Genomic DNA, 12706 nt, shown 5'->3' on the forward strand with positions numbered 1-12706 from the left:
GAAAGGAGATGAGGAAAAGTGGAGGGCAGAGAAACCCAAGGCAAAGAACAAAAAGGGCCACTGTACAGCAAAATTCTAAAAGGACAAAGGGTGTTAAAAAAGCAAGCCTGAAGGCTTTGTGTCTTAATGCAAGGAGTATCCGCAATAAGGTGGATGAATTAACTATGCAAATAGATGGTAACAAATATGATGTGATTGGAATTACGGAGACGTGGCTCCAGGATGATCAGGGCTGGGAACTCAACATCCAGGGGTATTCAACATTCAGGAAGGATAGAATAAAAGGAAAAGGAGGTGGGGTAGCATTGCTGGTTAAAGAGGAGATTAATGCAATAGTTAGGAAAGACATTAGCTTGGATGATGTGGAATCTATATGGGTAGAGCTGCAGAACACTAAAGGGCAAAAATCGTTAGTGGGAGTTGTGTACAGACCTCCAAACAGTAGTAGTGATGTTGGGGAGGGCATCAAACAGGAAATTAGGAGTGCATGCAATAAAGGTGCAGCAGTTATAATGGGTGACTTTAATATTCACATAGATTGGGCCAGCCAAACTGGAAGCAATACGGTGGAGGAGGATTTCCTGGAGTGCATAAGGGATGGTTTTCTAGACCAATATGTCGAGGAACCAACTAGGGGGGAGGCCATCTTAGACTGGGTGTTGTGTAATGAGAGAGGATTAATTAGCAATCTCATTGTGCGAGGCCCCTTGGGGAAGAGTGACCATAATATGGTGGAATTCTGCATTAGGATGGAGAATGAAACAGTTAATTCAGAGACCATGGTCCAGAACTTAAAGAAGGGTAACTTTGAAGGTATGAGGCATGAATTGGCTAAGATAGATTGGCTAATGATACTTAAGGGGTTGACTGTAGATGGGCAATGGCAGACATTTAGAGACCGCATGGATGAATTACAACAATTGTACATTCCTGTCTGGCGTAAAAATAAAAAAGGGAAGGTGGCTCAACCGTGGCTATCTAGGGAAATCAGGGATAGTATTAAAGCCAAGGAAATGGCATACAAATTGGCCAGAAATAGCAGCGAACCTGGGGACTGGGAGAAATTTAGAACTCAGCAGAGGAGGACAAAGGGTTTGATTAGGGCAGGGAAAATGGAGTACGAGAAGAAGCTTGCAGGGAACATTAAGGCGGATTGCAAAAGTTTCTATAGGTATGTAAAGAGAAAAAGGTTAGTAAAGACAAACGTAGATCCCCTGCAGTCAGAATCAGGGGAAGTCATAACGGGGAACAAAGAAATGGCAGACCAATTGAACAAGTACTTTGGTTCAGTATTCACTAAGGAGGACACAAACAACCTTCCGGATATAAAAGTGGTCAGAGGGTCTAGTAAGGAGGAGGAACTGAGGGAAATCTTTATTAGTCGGGAAATTGTGTTGGGGAAATTGATGGGATTGAAGGCCGATAAATCCCCAGGGCCTGATGGACTGCATCCCAGAGTACTTAAGGAGGTGGCCTTGGAAATAGCGGATGCATTGACAGTCATTTTCCAACATTCCATTGACTCTGGATCAGTTCCTATGGAGTGGAGGGTAGCCAATGTAACCCCACTTTTTAAAAAAGGAGGGAGAGAGAAAACAGGGAATTATAGACCGGTCAGCCTGACCTCAGTAGTGGGTAAAATGATGGAATCAATTATTAAGGATGTCATTGCAGCGCATTTGGAAAATGGTGACATGATAGATCCAAGTCAGCATGGATTTGTGAAAGGGAGATCATGCTTGACAAATCTTCTGGAATTTTTTGAGGATGTTTCCAATAAAGTGGACAAAGGAGTACCAGTTGATGTGGTATATTTGGACTTTCAGAAGGCTTTCGACAAGGTCCCACACAGGAGATTAATGTGCAAAGTTAAAGCACATGGGATTGGGGGTAGTGTGCTGACGTGGATTGAGAACTGGTTGTCAGACAGGAAGCAAAGAGTAGGAGTAAATGGGTACTTTTCGGAATGGCAGGCAGTGACTAGTGGGGTACCGCAGGGTTCTGTGCTGGCGCCCCAGTTGTTTACATTGTACATTAATGATTTAGACGAGGGGATTAAATGTAGTATCTCCAAATTTGCGGATGACACTAAGTTGGGTGGCAGTGTGAGCTGCGACGAGGATGCTATGAGGCTGCAGAGTGACTTGGATAGGTTAGGTGAGTGGGCAAATGCGTGGCAGATGAAGTATAATGTGGATAAATATGAGGTTATCCACTTTGGTGGTAAAAACAGAGAGACAGACTACTATCTGAATGGTGACAGATTAGGAAAAGGGAAGGTGCAACGAGACCTGGGTGTCATGGTACATCAGTCATTGAAGGTTGGCATGCAGGTACAGCAGGCGGTTAAGAAAGCAAATGGCATGTTGGCCTTCATAGCGAGGGGATTTGAATACAGGGGCAGGGAGGTGTTGCTACAGTTGTACAGGGCCTTGGTGAGGCCACACCTGGAGTATTGTGTACAGTTTTGGTCTCCTAACTTGAGGAAGGACATTCTTGCTATTGAGGGAGTGCAGCGAAGATTCACCAGACTGATTCCCGGGATGGTGGGACTGACCTATCAAGAAAGACTGGATCAACTGGGCTTGTATTCACTGGAGTTCAGGAGAGTGAGAGGTGACCTCATAGAAACGTTTAAAATTCTGACGGGTTTGGACAGGTTAGATGCAGGAAGAATGTTCCCAATGTTGGGGAAGTCCAGAACCAGGGGTCACAGTCTAAGGATAAGGGGTAAGCCTTTTAGGACCGAGATAAGGAGAAACTTCTTCACCCAGAGAGTGGTGAACCTGTGGAATTCTCTACCACAGAAAGTAGTTGAGGCCAATTCACTAAATATATTCAAAAGGGAGTTAGATGAAGTCCTTACTACTCGGGGGATCAAGGGGTATGGCGAGAAAGCAGGAAGGGGGTACTGAAGTTTCATGTTCAGCCATGAACTCATTGAATGGCGGTGTAGGCTAGAAGGGCTGAATGGCCTGCTCCTGCACCTATTTTCTATGTTTCTATGTTTCTATCTGCCATGCATTTGCCCACTCACCGAACTTGTCCAAGTTACCCTCTTAGCGTCCTCCTCACAGCTCACACCGCCACCCAGTTTAGTGTCATCCGCAAACTTGGAGATATTACACTCAATTCCTTCATCTAAATCGTTATAGTATATTGCAAAGAGCTGGGGTCCCAGCACTGAGCCCTGCGGCACTCCACTAGTCACTGCCTGCCATTCTGAAAAGGACCAGTTTATCCCAACTCTCTGCTTCCTGTCTAACAACCAGTTCTCTATCCACGTCAGTACATTACCCCCAATACCATGCGGTTTGGTTTTGCACACCAATCTCTTGTGCGGGACCTTGTCAAAAGCCTTTTGAAAGTCCAAATACACCACACCCACTGGTTCTCCCTTGTCCACTCTGTTAGTTAATCCTCAAAAAATTCCAGAAGATTCATCAAGCATGGTTTCCCTTTCATAAATCCATGCTGACTTGGTCTGATCCTGTCACTGCTTTCCAAATGTGCTGCTATTTCATCCTTAATGCTTGATTCCAACATTTTCCCCACTACCGATGGCAGGCTAATCGGTCTATTTAAAAAGTGGTGTTACATTAGCTACCCTCCAGTCCATAGGAACTGATCCAGAGTCGATAGACTGTTGGAAAATGATCACCAATGCATCCACTATTTCTAGGGCCACTTGCTTAAGTACTCTGGGATGCAGACAATCAGGCCCTGGGGATTTATTGGCCTTCATTCCCATCAATTTCTCAACACAATTTCCCGCCTAATAAGGATATCCTTCAGTTCCTCCTTCTCACTAGACCCACTGTCCCCTAGTACACTCGGAAGGTTATTTGAGTCTTCCTTCGTGAAGACAGAACCAAAGTACTTGTTCAATTGGTCTGCCATTTCTTTGTTCCCCATTATAAATTCACCTGAATCTGACTGCAAGGGACCTACGTTTATCTTCATTAATCTTTTTCTCTTCACATATTTATAGAAGCTTTTGCAGTCAGTTTTTATGTTCCCTGCAAGCTTCCTCTCGTACTCTATTTTTCCCTTCTTAATTAAACCCTTAGTCCTCCTCTGTTGAATTCTAAATTTCTCCCAGTCCTCAGATTTGTTGCTTTTTCTTGCCAATTTATATGTCTCTTCCTTGGCTTTAACACTATCCTTAATTTCCCTAGTTAGCCATGGTTGAGCCACCTTCCCCGTTTTATTTTTACTCCAGACAGGGATGTACAATTGCTGAAGTTCATCCATGTGATCTTTCAATGTTTGCCTTTGCTTATCTACCGCCAAACCTTTAAGTATCCTTTGCCAGTCTATTCTAGCCAATTCACGCCTCATACCGTCGAAGTTACCTTTCCTTAAGTTCAGGATCCTAGTTTCCGAATTAACTGTGTCACTCTCCATCTTAATAAAGAATTCTACCATATTATGGTCACTCTTCCCCAAGGGGCCTCGTACAACAAGATTGCTAATTAGTCCCTTCTCATTACACATCACCCAGTCTAGGTTGGCCAGCTCTCTAGTTGGTTCCTCGACATATTGGTCCAGAAAACCATCCCTAATACACTCCAGGAAATCCGCCTCCACCGCATTGCTACCAGTTTGGTTAGCCCAATCAATATCTAGATTAACGTCACCTATGATAACTGCTGTACCTTTATTGCACATATCCCTTATTTCTTGTTTGATGCTGTCCCCAACCTTACTACTAATGTTTGGTCCGCTAGAAACATAGCAACATAGAAAATAGGTGCAGGAGTAGGCCATTCGGCCCTTCGAGCCTGCACCACCATTCAATAAGATCATGGCTGATCATTCCTTCAGTACCCCATTCCTGCTTTCTCTCCAATGCCTTGATCCCTTTAGCCGCAAGGGCCATATCTAACTCCCCCTTGAATATATCCAATGAACTGGCATCAACAACTCTCTGCGGTAGGTAATTCTACAGGTTAACAACTCTCTGAGTGAAGAAGTTCCTCCTCATCTCAGTCCTAAATGGCTTACCCTTTATAATTAGACTGTGTCCCCTGGTTCTGGACTTCCCCAACATCGGGAGCATTCTTCCTGCATCTAATCTGTCCAGTCCCGTCAGAATTTTATATGTTTCTATGAGATCCCCTCTCATACTTCTAAACTCTAGTGAATACAGGCCCAGTCGATCCAATCTCTCCTCATATGTCAGTCCAGCCATCCCGGGAATCAGTCTGGTGAACCTTCGCTGCTCTCCCTCAATAGCAAGAACGTCCTTCCTCAGATTAGGAGACCAAAACTGAACACAATATTCCAGGTGGGGCCTCACCAAGGCCCTGTACAACTGAGGCCAATCCGTTACATATATTCAAAAGGGAGTTAGATATGGTCCTTACTGCCAAAGGGATCAAGGGGTATGGAGAGAAAGCAGGAAAGGGGTACTGAGGTTGAATGATCAGCCATGATCTTATTGAATGGCGATGCAGGCTCGAAGGGCCGAATGGCCTACTCCTGCACCTAATTTCTATGTTTCTATGTTTCTCTGCTCTTCCTCCACTTAGGGCGGTCTTTGGCCAGGGACTCCCAGGTGTCAGTGGGGATGTTGCAATTTATCACGGAGACTTTGAGGGTGCACTTGAAATGTGTCCTCTGCCCACCTGGGGCTCGCTTGCCGTGTAGGAGTTCCTAGCAGAGCGCTTGCTTTGGGAGTCTTGTGTCTGACATGCGGACAATGTGGCCCTCCCAACGGAGCTGGTCGAGTGTGGTCAGTGCTTCGATGCTCTTCTCGATCTTCCTCGCTGCAATGCTCCACCTCACACTCAACAAGCTCCCTGCTGGAGTGGAACTAAACTATAGAATCAGTGGCAACCTGTTCAACCTTCGACACCTCCCATCCTCTGTTGTCGAACTACAGTACATGGACGTGCTTGCGTCTGCGCACATTCAGAGGCTGAACTCCAAGTCATCTTCACGAGGCATACGAAAGGATGGGCCTTACACTAAACATCCATAAGACAAAGGTCCTCCACCAACCTGACCCCGCCACACAGCACTGCGCCCTGGTCATCAAGATCCACGGCACGGCCCTGGACAACGTGGACCACTTTCCATACCTCAGGAGCCTATTAAAATTAACAATTGACCTAACATCAATTGCCATTTGCAAAGAGAGTTCCAAACTTCTAGCACCCTTTGTGTGTAGAAGTGTTTCCTAACTTCATTCCTGAAAGGGCTGGCTCTAATCTTTAGGCTATGTCCCCTTGTCCTAGATTCCCCAACCAGTGGAAATAGTTCCTCTCTATCTATCCTATCATTTCCCCATAATATCTTGAAAAGATTGATCAAATCACCCGTTAACCTTCTAAATGCCAGGGAATAGAACCCTAGTTTGTGTAATGTGCTTTCACTGGCTGAAAATGTGATTTAAAGGCTGAGATGGTAGTTGCTGTGTTGAAGTTGGCCTCAGCACCCCTTTGCAATGGAGAACAATTAATCAAAGTCCCCACTCTGTTTGATTATTCAGTGATCTTGCTGCATGTGTTTGGATATCAGGTGAGTGTGGATTGGGCTCTGCTGTGATGCACCCTTGCTTGAATAGCCCGTTGCCACTGACTAAGATCATACGGGGAAAGTGAGCATTTGGCAAAGTACAAGAGAGATCCAGGCATCTGTTGGAACTTTACTCCAGCATTAGTCAGCAGCTTAAAGAAAGGAAGGGAAAATGTTCTAATCCAGTTAATCTTTTAATGATAGAGAGAACTGATGTTATGTCTTGCTATTGTTGAACTGCTGCTCCAGTTGTTGAAAGCTGAAGGAGGTCGTTCACTTCCAGATTGCAAACTAACCCTAATGATGTTTATTTTTCCTTAAGAATTTGTGAGTGCAATTTTGTTTTTAATTTGCTGTTTACCAGTTCTGTGACACCTCAAAGTGATTTTAAAGGGGGCAAAAGGATAAAACCACACATGCTGTGTGAATTTTAGTACTGTTCTTTCTTCAGTAGCACATTACAAATGTCTTATGCTGCTGTGGATGGGACTGGGGAACAGGGAACACTATTCATCTAACACACAAATGTGTTGACATTGCGAAGCGTGATACAAGTGCAACTGTTTGGTGTCAGAACCCATTGACTGACGTAAACCTTGAGAAATCTGCACGTTTGAGGTTGACACAAAACCATCCCAGTCACTGAGCTGCTGTCACGAGGTCGCAACCCTGAATGTCGCGACAGGGAAAGCAGGTGTCTTGTTGCTCAGCTGCTAGAATGAGGCGTGTGCTCCTTCACCTGACTCTGCTAATTTGATGGACAGCATAAGGTTGTTGCAAGTGAACAGTTTGACCAGTGTAATGTATGCATCTGTGATCATGCTCACAGGCTTGTGGAGCTGTTGCTCAGATCCTGCAGAGATACCTTTACGTCGAGCCCCCTCCTAGTTGGTGTGCGCTGGCGACGTATTTCTTCCGCCAGCAGCACGGCCTCAACTACGATACGCAGCTCCTGTTTGTGAGCTTGGGGGGGCGTCAGGACCGCCGTCCAAGAGCTGCCTGTCTTTTACAAGGAACTCACCAGGGTCTGGAACAAAGTCTCCACCAAGCACAGCTCTCCATCGGCTGGAATGGCAGCTGTCCTGCAGGAGCCGCTGCTCAGGAATCCGTACCTCCACGACTGAGGTTTTAGGTGGCAGTCGGATGAGAGGGCTGTGGCTGGTGAGGTGACCAGGGTTAGGGACCTGCTCAATGGCGGAGGAGCGGGCTGGATGGCGCCAGACATGCTGGCGCGGCGCCTAAATTCAGCCGACGTCCGCCGCGCGGCCAATGCCATTGAGTCGCTAAAAACAGCTCTGGGCCCTGACTCCGTTAGGTGTGTCTAGGAGGCTCAAGCACGTGGGGAGATCCCGTCCGAACTGACCCCCGTCCGGACGGAATTCCTCATCGGCGCCAAACCCCGGAACCTCCCTCGGGAGCCGGCGCCTCACAACTTGAGCCACCTCGGGGAAATCCACTCCGTGCCTTTCAGTTCTGCGCGGAGGGGTTTCCTGTACGGGCTGCTCCTACACACTCTCAACTTTGCCATCCTCGTCTGCCGCCTGGACACGCCATGGCGTACCATCTTGCCGTCCGGAGGAGGCGGGGGTCCCCGATGGAGGGCACTCTACGCGGGAATCCTCTCACTATTTATCGGGGACTTGGCCTGGAGGGTGGTGCATGGAGCAGTCCCGTGCAACAAATTTTTAAGCCGGTTCACGGACTCCCAGGCCGCCTGCAATTTCTGCGGTCTGGAGGAGTCTGTGTTCCATGTTTTTATTGAGTGCACGAGGTTGCAGCCCCTGTTCCAATATTTAAAGGGGCTGCTCCTGAAATTCTGGCTGCACTTCAGTCCCACACTCCTGATCTTTGGGCACCCTGTGCGGAGGGGAGCAGGTAGGTCCGAGGGCCTCCTCGTAGGACTGCTCCTGGGCATGGCCAAGGGTGCCATCAGCCGGTCCAGGCAGCAGGCGATTGAGGGGGTCGTTCAACCTGACTGCCTGCCTCTCTTCCGCGCGTACATCCGTACCAGGGTGTCCTTGGAGATGGAGCATGCGGTGTCCACCGGTATGCTCATGGATTTCCGCGAGAGGTGGGCGCCGGAGGGACTGGAGTGCGTCATCACCCCCAGCAACCAAATTTTAATTTGATTTTATGTTTTAATGTTTAATTTGTTTTAATTGCCGGTGTTTTTAGTGTCCCCCTCCCCTTTTATAGGGGGCACTTGGAAAAGAAAAATTTGATTTTAGTGCCCCCCAAAAAAACCAAAAAAAAACAATAAAATAGAAAATAAACAAAAAAAAAACACAAAAAAAGGGCCTTGAACATGTTTGGTGTGTCCCCCAGATCAGGGGGCACGATTTAATGTTTAGTTTTTTCTCCCAAAAGAGTTGTGGAGCTGTTGCCCCTTTTATAGGGGGCACCTGTAAATTATGGTTTTAGAGCCCCCAAAAAAACACAAAAAAACTACAAAAATACAAAAAACCCCCCAAAAAAACAAAAAAAAGGCCTTGTAAAATGTTTGGAGTGTCACCCAGATCGGGGGGCACTTGACTTAACTGGTTAATTTTGTTTCCAATGGAAAGAGTTGTGGAGCTGTTGCCCCTTTTATAGGGGGCACTTGTAAATTATGGTTTTAGAGCCCCCAAAAATACACAAAAAAGTAAAACCCAAAAAAAACAAAAAAAAGGGCCTGTAAAAATGTTTGGAGTGTTCCCCAGATTGGGGGGCATTTGATTTAAATGTTAATTTTGTTTCCAAAAGAGTTGTGGAGCTGTTGCTGGAGGAGGCTCTCTATACGGTCATCCTCCCTTTATCTATTGGGGACTTGGCCTGGAGGGTATTGCATGGGGCAGATGGATTTCCTGGCTACCTGCATTTTCTGTGGTCTGGAGGAGTCCATTTTCCACGTCTATGTTGAATGTGCGAGGTTGCAGCCCCTATTCCAATAGTTGAAGGGGCTGCTCCTCAAACTCTGGTTGCACTTCAGTCCCACGCTCCTGATCTTTGAGCACCCTGTGCGGAGGGGAGTGGGCAGGTCGGAAGGCCTCCTCGTAGGACTGCTCCTGGGCATGGCACCGGGCGGATGAGGGGGTCGTTCAGCCCGACTGCCTGCCTCTCTTCCGCGGTTGCATCTGAGCCAGGGTGCCCCTGGAGATGGAGCACGCGGTATCCACCCGTACACTCGCGGCCTTCCGTGAGAGATGAACACTGGAGGGACTGGAGTGCATCATCACCCCCGGGAACCAAATTTTAATTTGAATCACTTAATGTCTGAAATTTAATTTGTTTATTTGTCGGTTTAGTGCCCTTTTAATAAGGGGGCACTTGTATTAATGTTCAACTAAAATAGTTGTGGAGCTGTTGCCGGAGAAGGGGTCTCTATGCGGGAGTCCTCCCTTTATCTATTGGGGACTTGGCCTGGAGGGTGTTCACAGGGCAGTCCCGTGCAATAAATGTTTAAGTCGATTCACGGACTCCCAGGCCGCCTGCTTTTTCTGTGTTCCGTGTTCCATGTACATGTACAATGTGTGAGGTTGCAGTCCCTCTTCCATTATTTGAAGGGGCTCTTCCTCAATTTCTGGCTGCACTTCAGTCCCACGCTCCTGATCTTTGGGCACCCGGTATGGAGCGGAGCGGACAGGTCGGAAGGCCTCCTAGTGGGACTGCTCCTGGGCCTGGCCAAGATGGCTATTAACAGGTCCGGGCAGCAGGCGGTCGAGGGGATCATTCAGCCCGACTGCCTGCCTCTCTTCCATGGCTACATTCACGCCAGGATGTCCCTAAAAATGGAGCACGCGGTGTCTCCCGGTACGCTCGCGGCCTTCGGTGAGAGGTGAACACCGGAGGGACTGGAGTGCATCATTACCCCCGGGAACAGTATTTTGATTTGATTTATTCAGTTTGCGAGTTGGTGTGCCCCGTCAACAAGGGGGGCACGTGGTTAATTGTATGTTTAAAATAGTTGTGGAGCTGTTGAACTGTGAGTGGCTTAGCCAGTCACGTGATGTTCACAAGACTCAATAAAACCCCAGTTAATTGAATTCAGGTTCTCCACGATGAGGTGTGCAGTTGTGAGCCTGGTGGATGAACTTGTAGTGTTCAGTTTGATTGTTAAACCTTTGCTAATAAACCAGTTAGTTCTTTACAGCAAATGTGTAGCTATGAATTCTTAAGCAAAGAACCCATGAAGCAAATACACTACAACCAGCGATAGCAAATGGATGGATGGATTGGAAGGAAAAGCAGGCATTATCGTAGAGACGTGCCCAAACCCTCCAGAGGATAAGGCAACCGTGCCTAGAAATTACCTCTTGTAATATTAATGTGCAATCCCATAGCTTGTTCATATGACATTCCTCTGTCTGCTATTTAACAGAGCTTTTATTCCATTTATTTTAAATGGGTTAATTTAAAATAGTGAGCAGGTCATTTGTCCTCTAATACCAGAAACAGTAAATTCTAGGATCCTGGTTCGATTCCTGCTCTGTGCTGAGGTCGTTGATCTCAACCAGAGTGGTGAGTGGAGTATAAAATTTGGCCTCGTTCCCACTGAGTAACGGGGGAAATTAGAAACATAGGAACATAGAAAATAGGTGCAGGAGTAGGCCATTCGGCCCTTCGAGCCTGCACCACCATTCAATATGATCATGGCTGATCATGCAACTTTAGTACTCCATTCCTGCTTTCTCTTCATACCCCTTTATCCCTTTAGCCGTAAGGGTCACATCTAACTCCCTTTTGAATATATCTAACGAACTGGCCTCAACAACTTTCTGGGGTAGAGAATTCCACAGGTTCACAATTCTCTGAGTGAAGACATTTCTTCTCATCTCGGTCCTAAATGGCTTACCCCTTATCCTTAGTCTGTGACCCCTGGTTCTGGACTTCCCCAACATCGGGAACATTCTTCCTGCATCTAACCTGTCCAATCCCGTCAGAATTTTATATGTTTCTATGAGATCCCCTCTCATTCTTCTAAATTCCAGTGAATATAAGCCCAGTCGATCCAGTCTTTCTTCATATGTCAGTCCTGCCATCCCGGGAATCAGTCTGGTGAACCTTCATTGCACATCCTCAATAGCAAGAATACCCTTCCTCAGATTAGGAGACCAAAACTGTACACAATATTCAAGATTCCTGCTTCATTCGGGAAAGGGTGAAAACTGGCACAAAAAAAGAGATAAAAAGACATCTAGCTGTAATAATTCAACAACAACTTGCATTTATATAGCACCCTTAATATAGGAAAAAAATCTTAAGATGCTTCACTGAGGCATAAGGAAAAATGAATGGAACATCAAAGAAGGTGATATTAGGACCGGTGACCAAAATGCTTGGTCAAGAAAGTGGGTTTTAAAGAGAGTTTTAAAGGAGAAGGAGGGAATTCCAGAGCGAGGGGTGCAGGTGACTGAAAGCACAGCTGCGAATCGTGGGACAAGGGTAGGGGATGTACAAAAGGCCAGAGTCAGAGGGATGGAGAGTCCAGGGGTTGCAGGAGGAGGTTACAGAAAGAGGCAAGGCCATGAAGGGCTTTAAGCACAAGTTTGAGAATGTTTAATTTAAGGCACTGGGGGCAGGAGCCAATGAAGGTCAGCAAGTACAGGGCGATAAGTGAGCAGGACCTGGTGCGTAATATAATACCAGCAGGAACATTTTGGATGAACTGAAGTACATGGAGCGTGGTGGATAGACGGGTGGCCAGAAGAGCTTGGGATACACAGGTCTGGCAATAACAAAGGCATGGATGAGGGTTTAAGCAGAGGTGGAAGTGGGCAGTCTCTGATGGAGAGGAAATTGCAGCATAGAGTCGAATAAGACATTGCATTTGCCAATGATCTGGTTCAGCCTGAGACAATGGCTGGGCTGGGGAATGAAATCAATAGCAATGGTATGGAGTTTGAAAGAATAAAGAAAGACTTGCATTTATATAGCACCTTTCATGACCTCAGGACATCCCAAAGTGCTTTACAGCCAATTAAGTACTTTTTGAAGTATAGTTCAAATGTAGGAAACGTGGCAGCAAATTTGTGCACAGCAAGCTCCCAGAAACAGAAATGGGATAATGACCAGATAATCTGCTTGTTTTGTTATGTTGATTGAGGGATCATCATCGGCAGTCCCTCGGAATCGAGGAAGACTTGCTTCCACTCTGTAAGTGATGGCTGAACAGTCCAATACGAGAGCCACAGATCCTGTCACAGGT

This window comes from Pristiophorus japonicus, chromosome 3, assembly GCF_044704955.1.
Source record: "Pristiophorus japonicus isolate sPriJap1 chromosome 3, sPriJap1.hap1, whole genome shotgun sequence".
In the NCBI taxonomy this organism is placed as follows: domain Eukaryota; kingdom Metazoa; phylum Chordata; class Chondrichthyes; family Pristiophoridae; genus Pristiophorus; species Pristiophorus japonicus.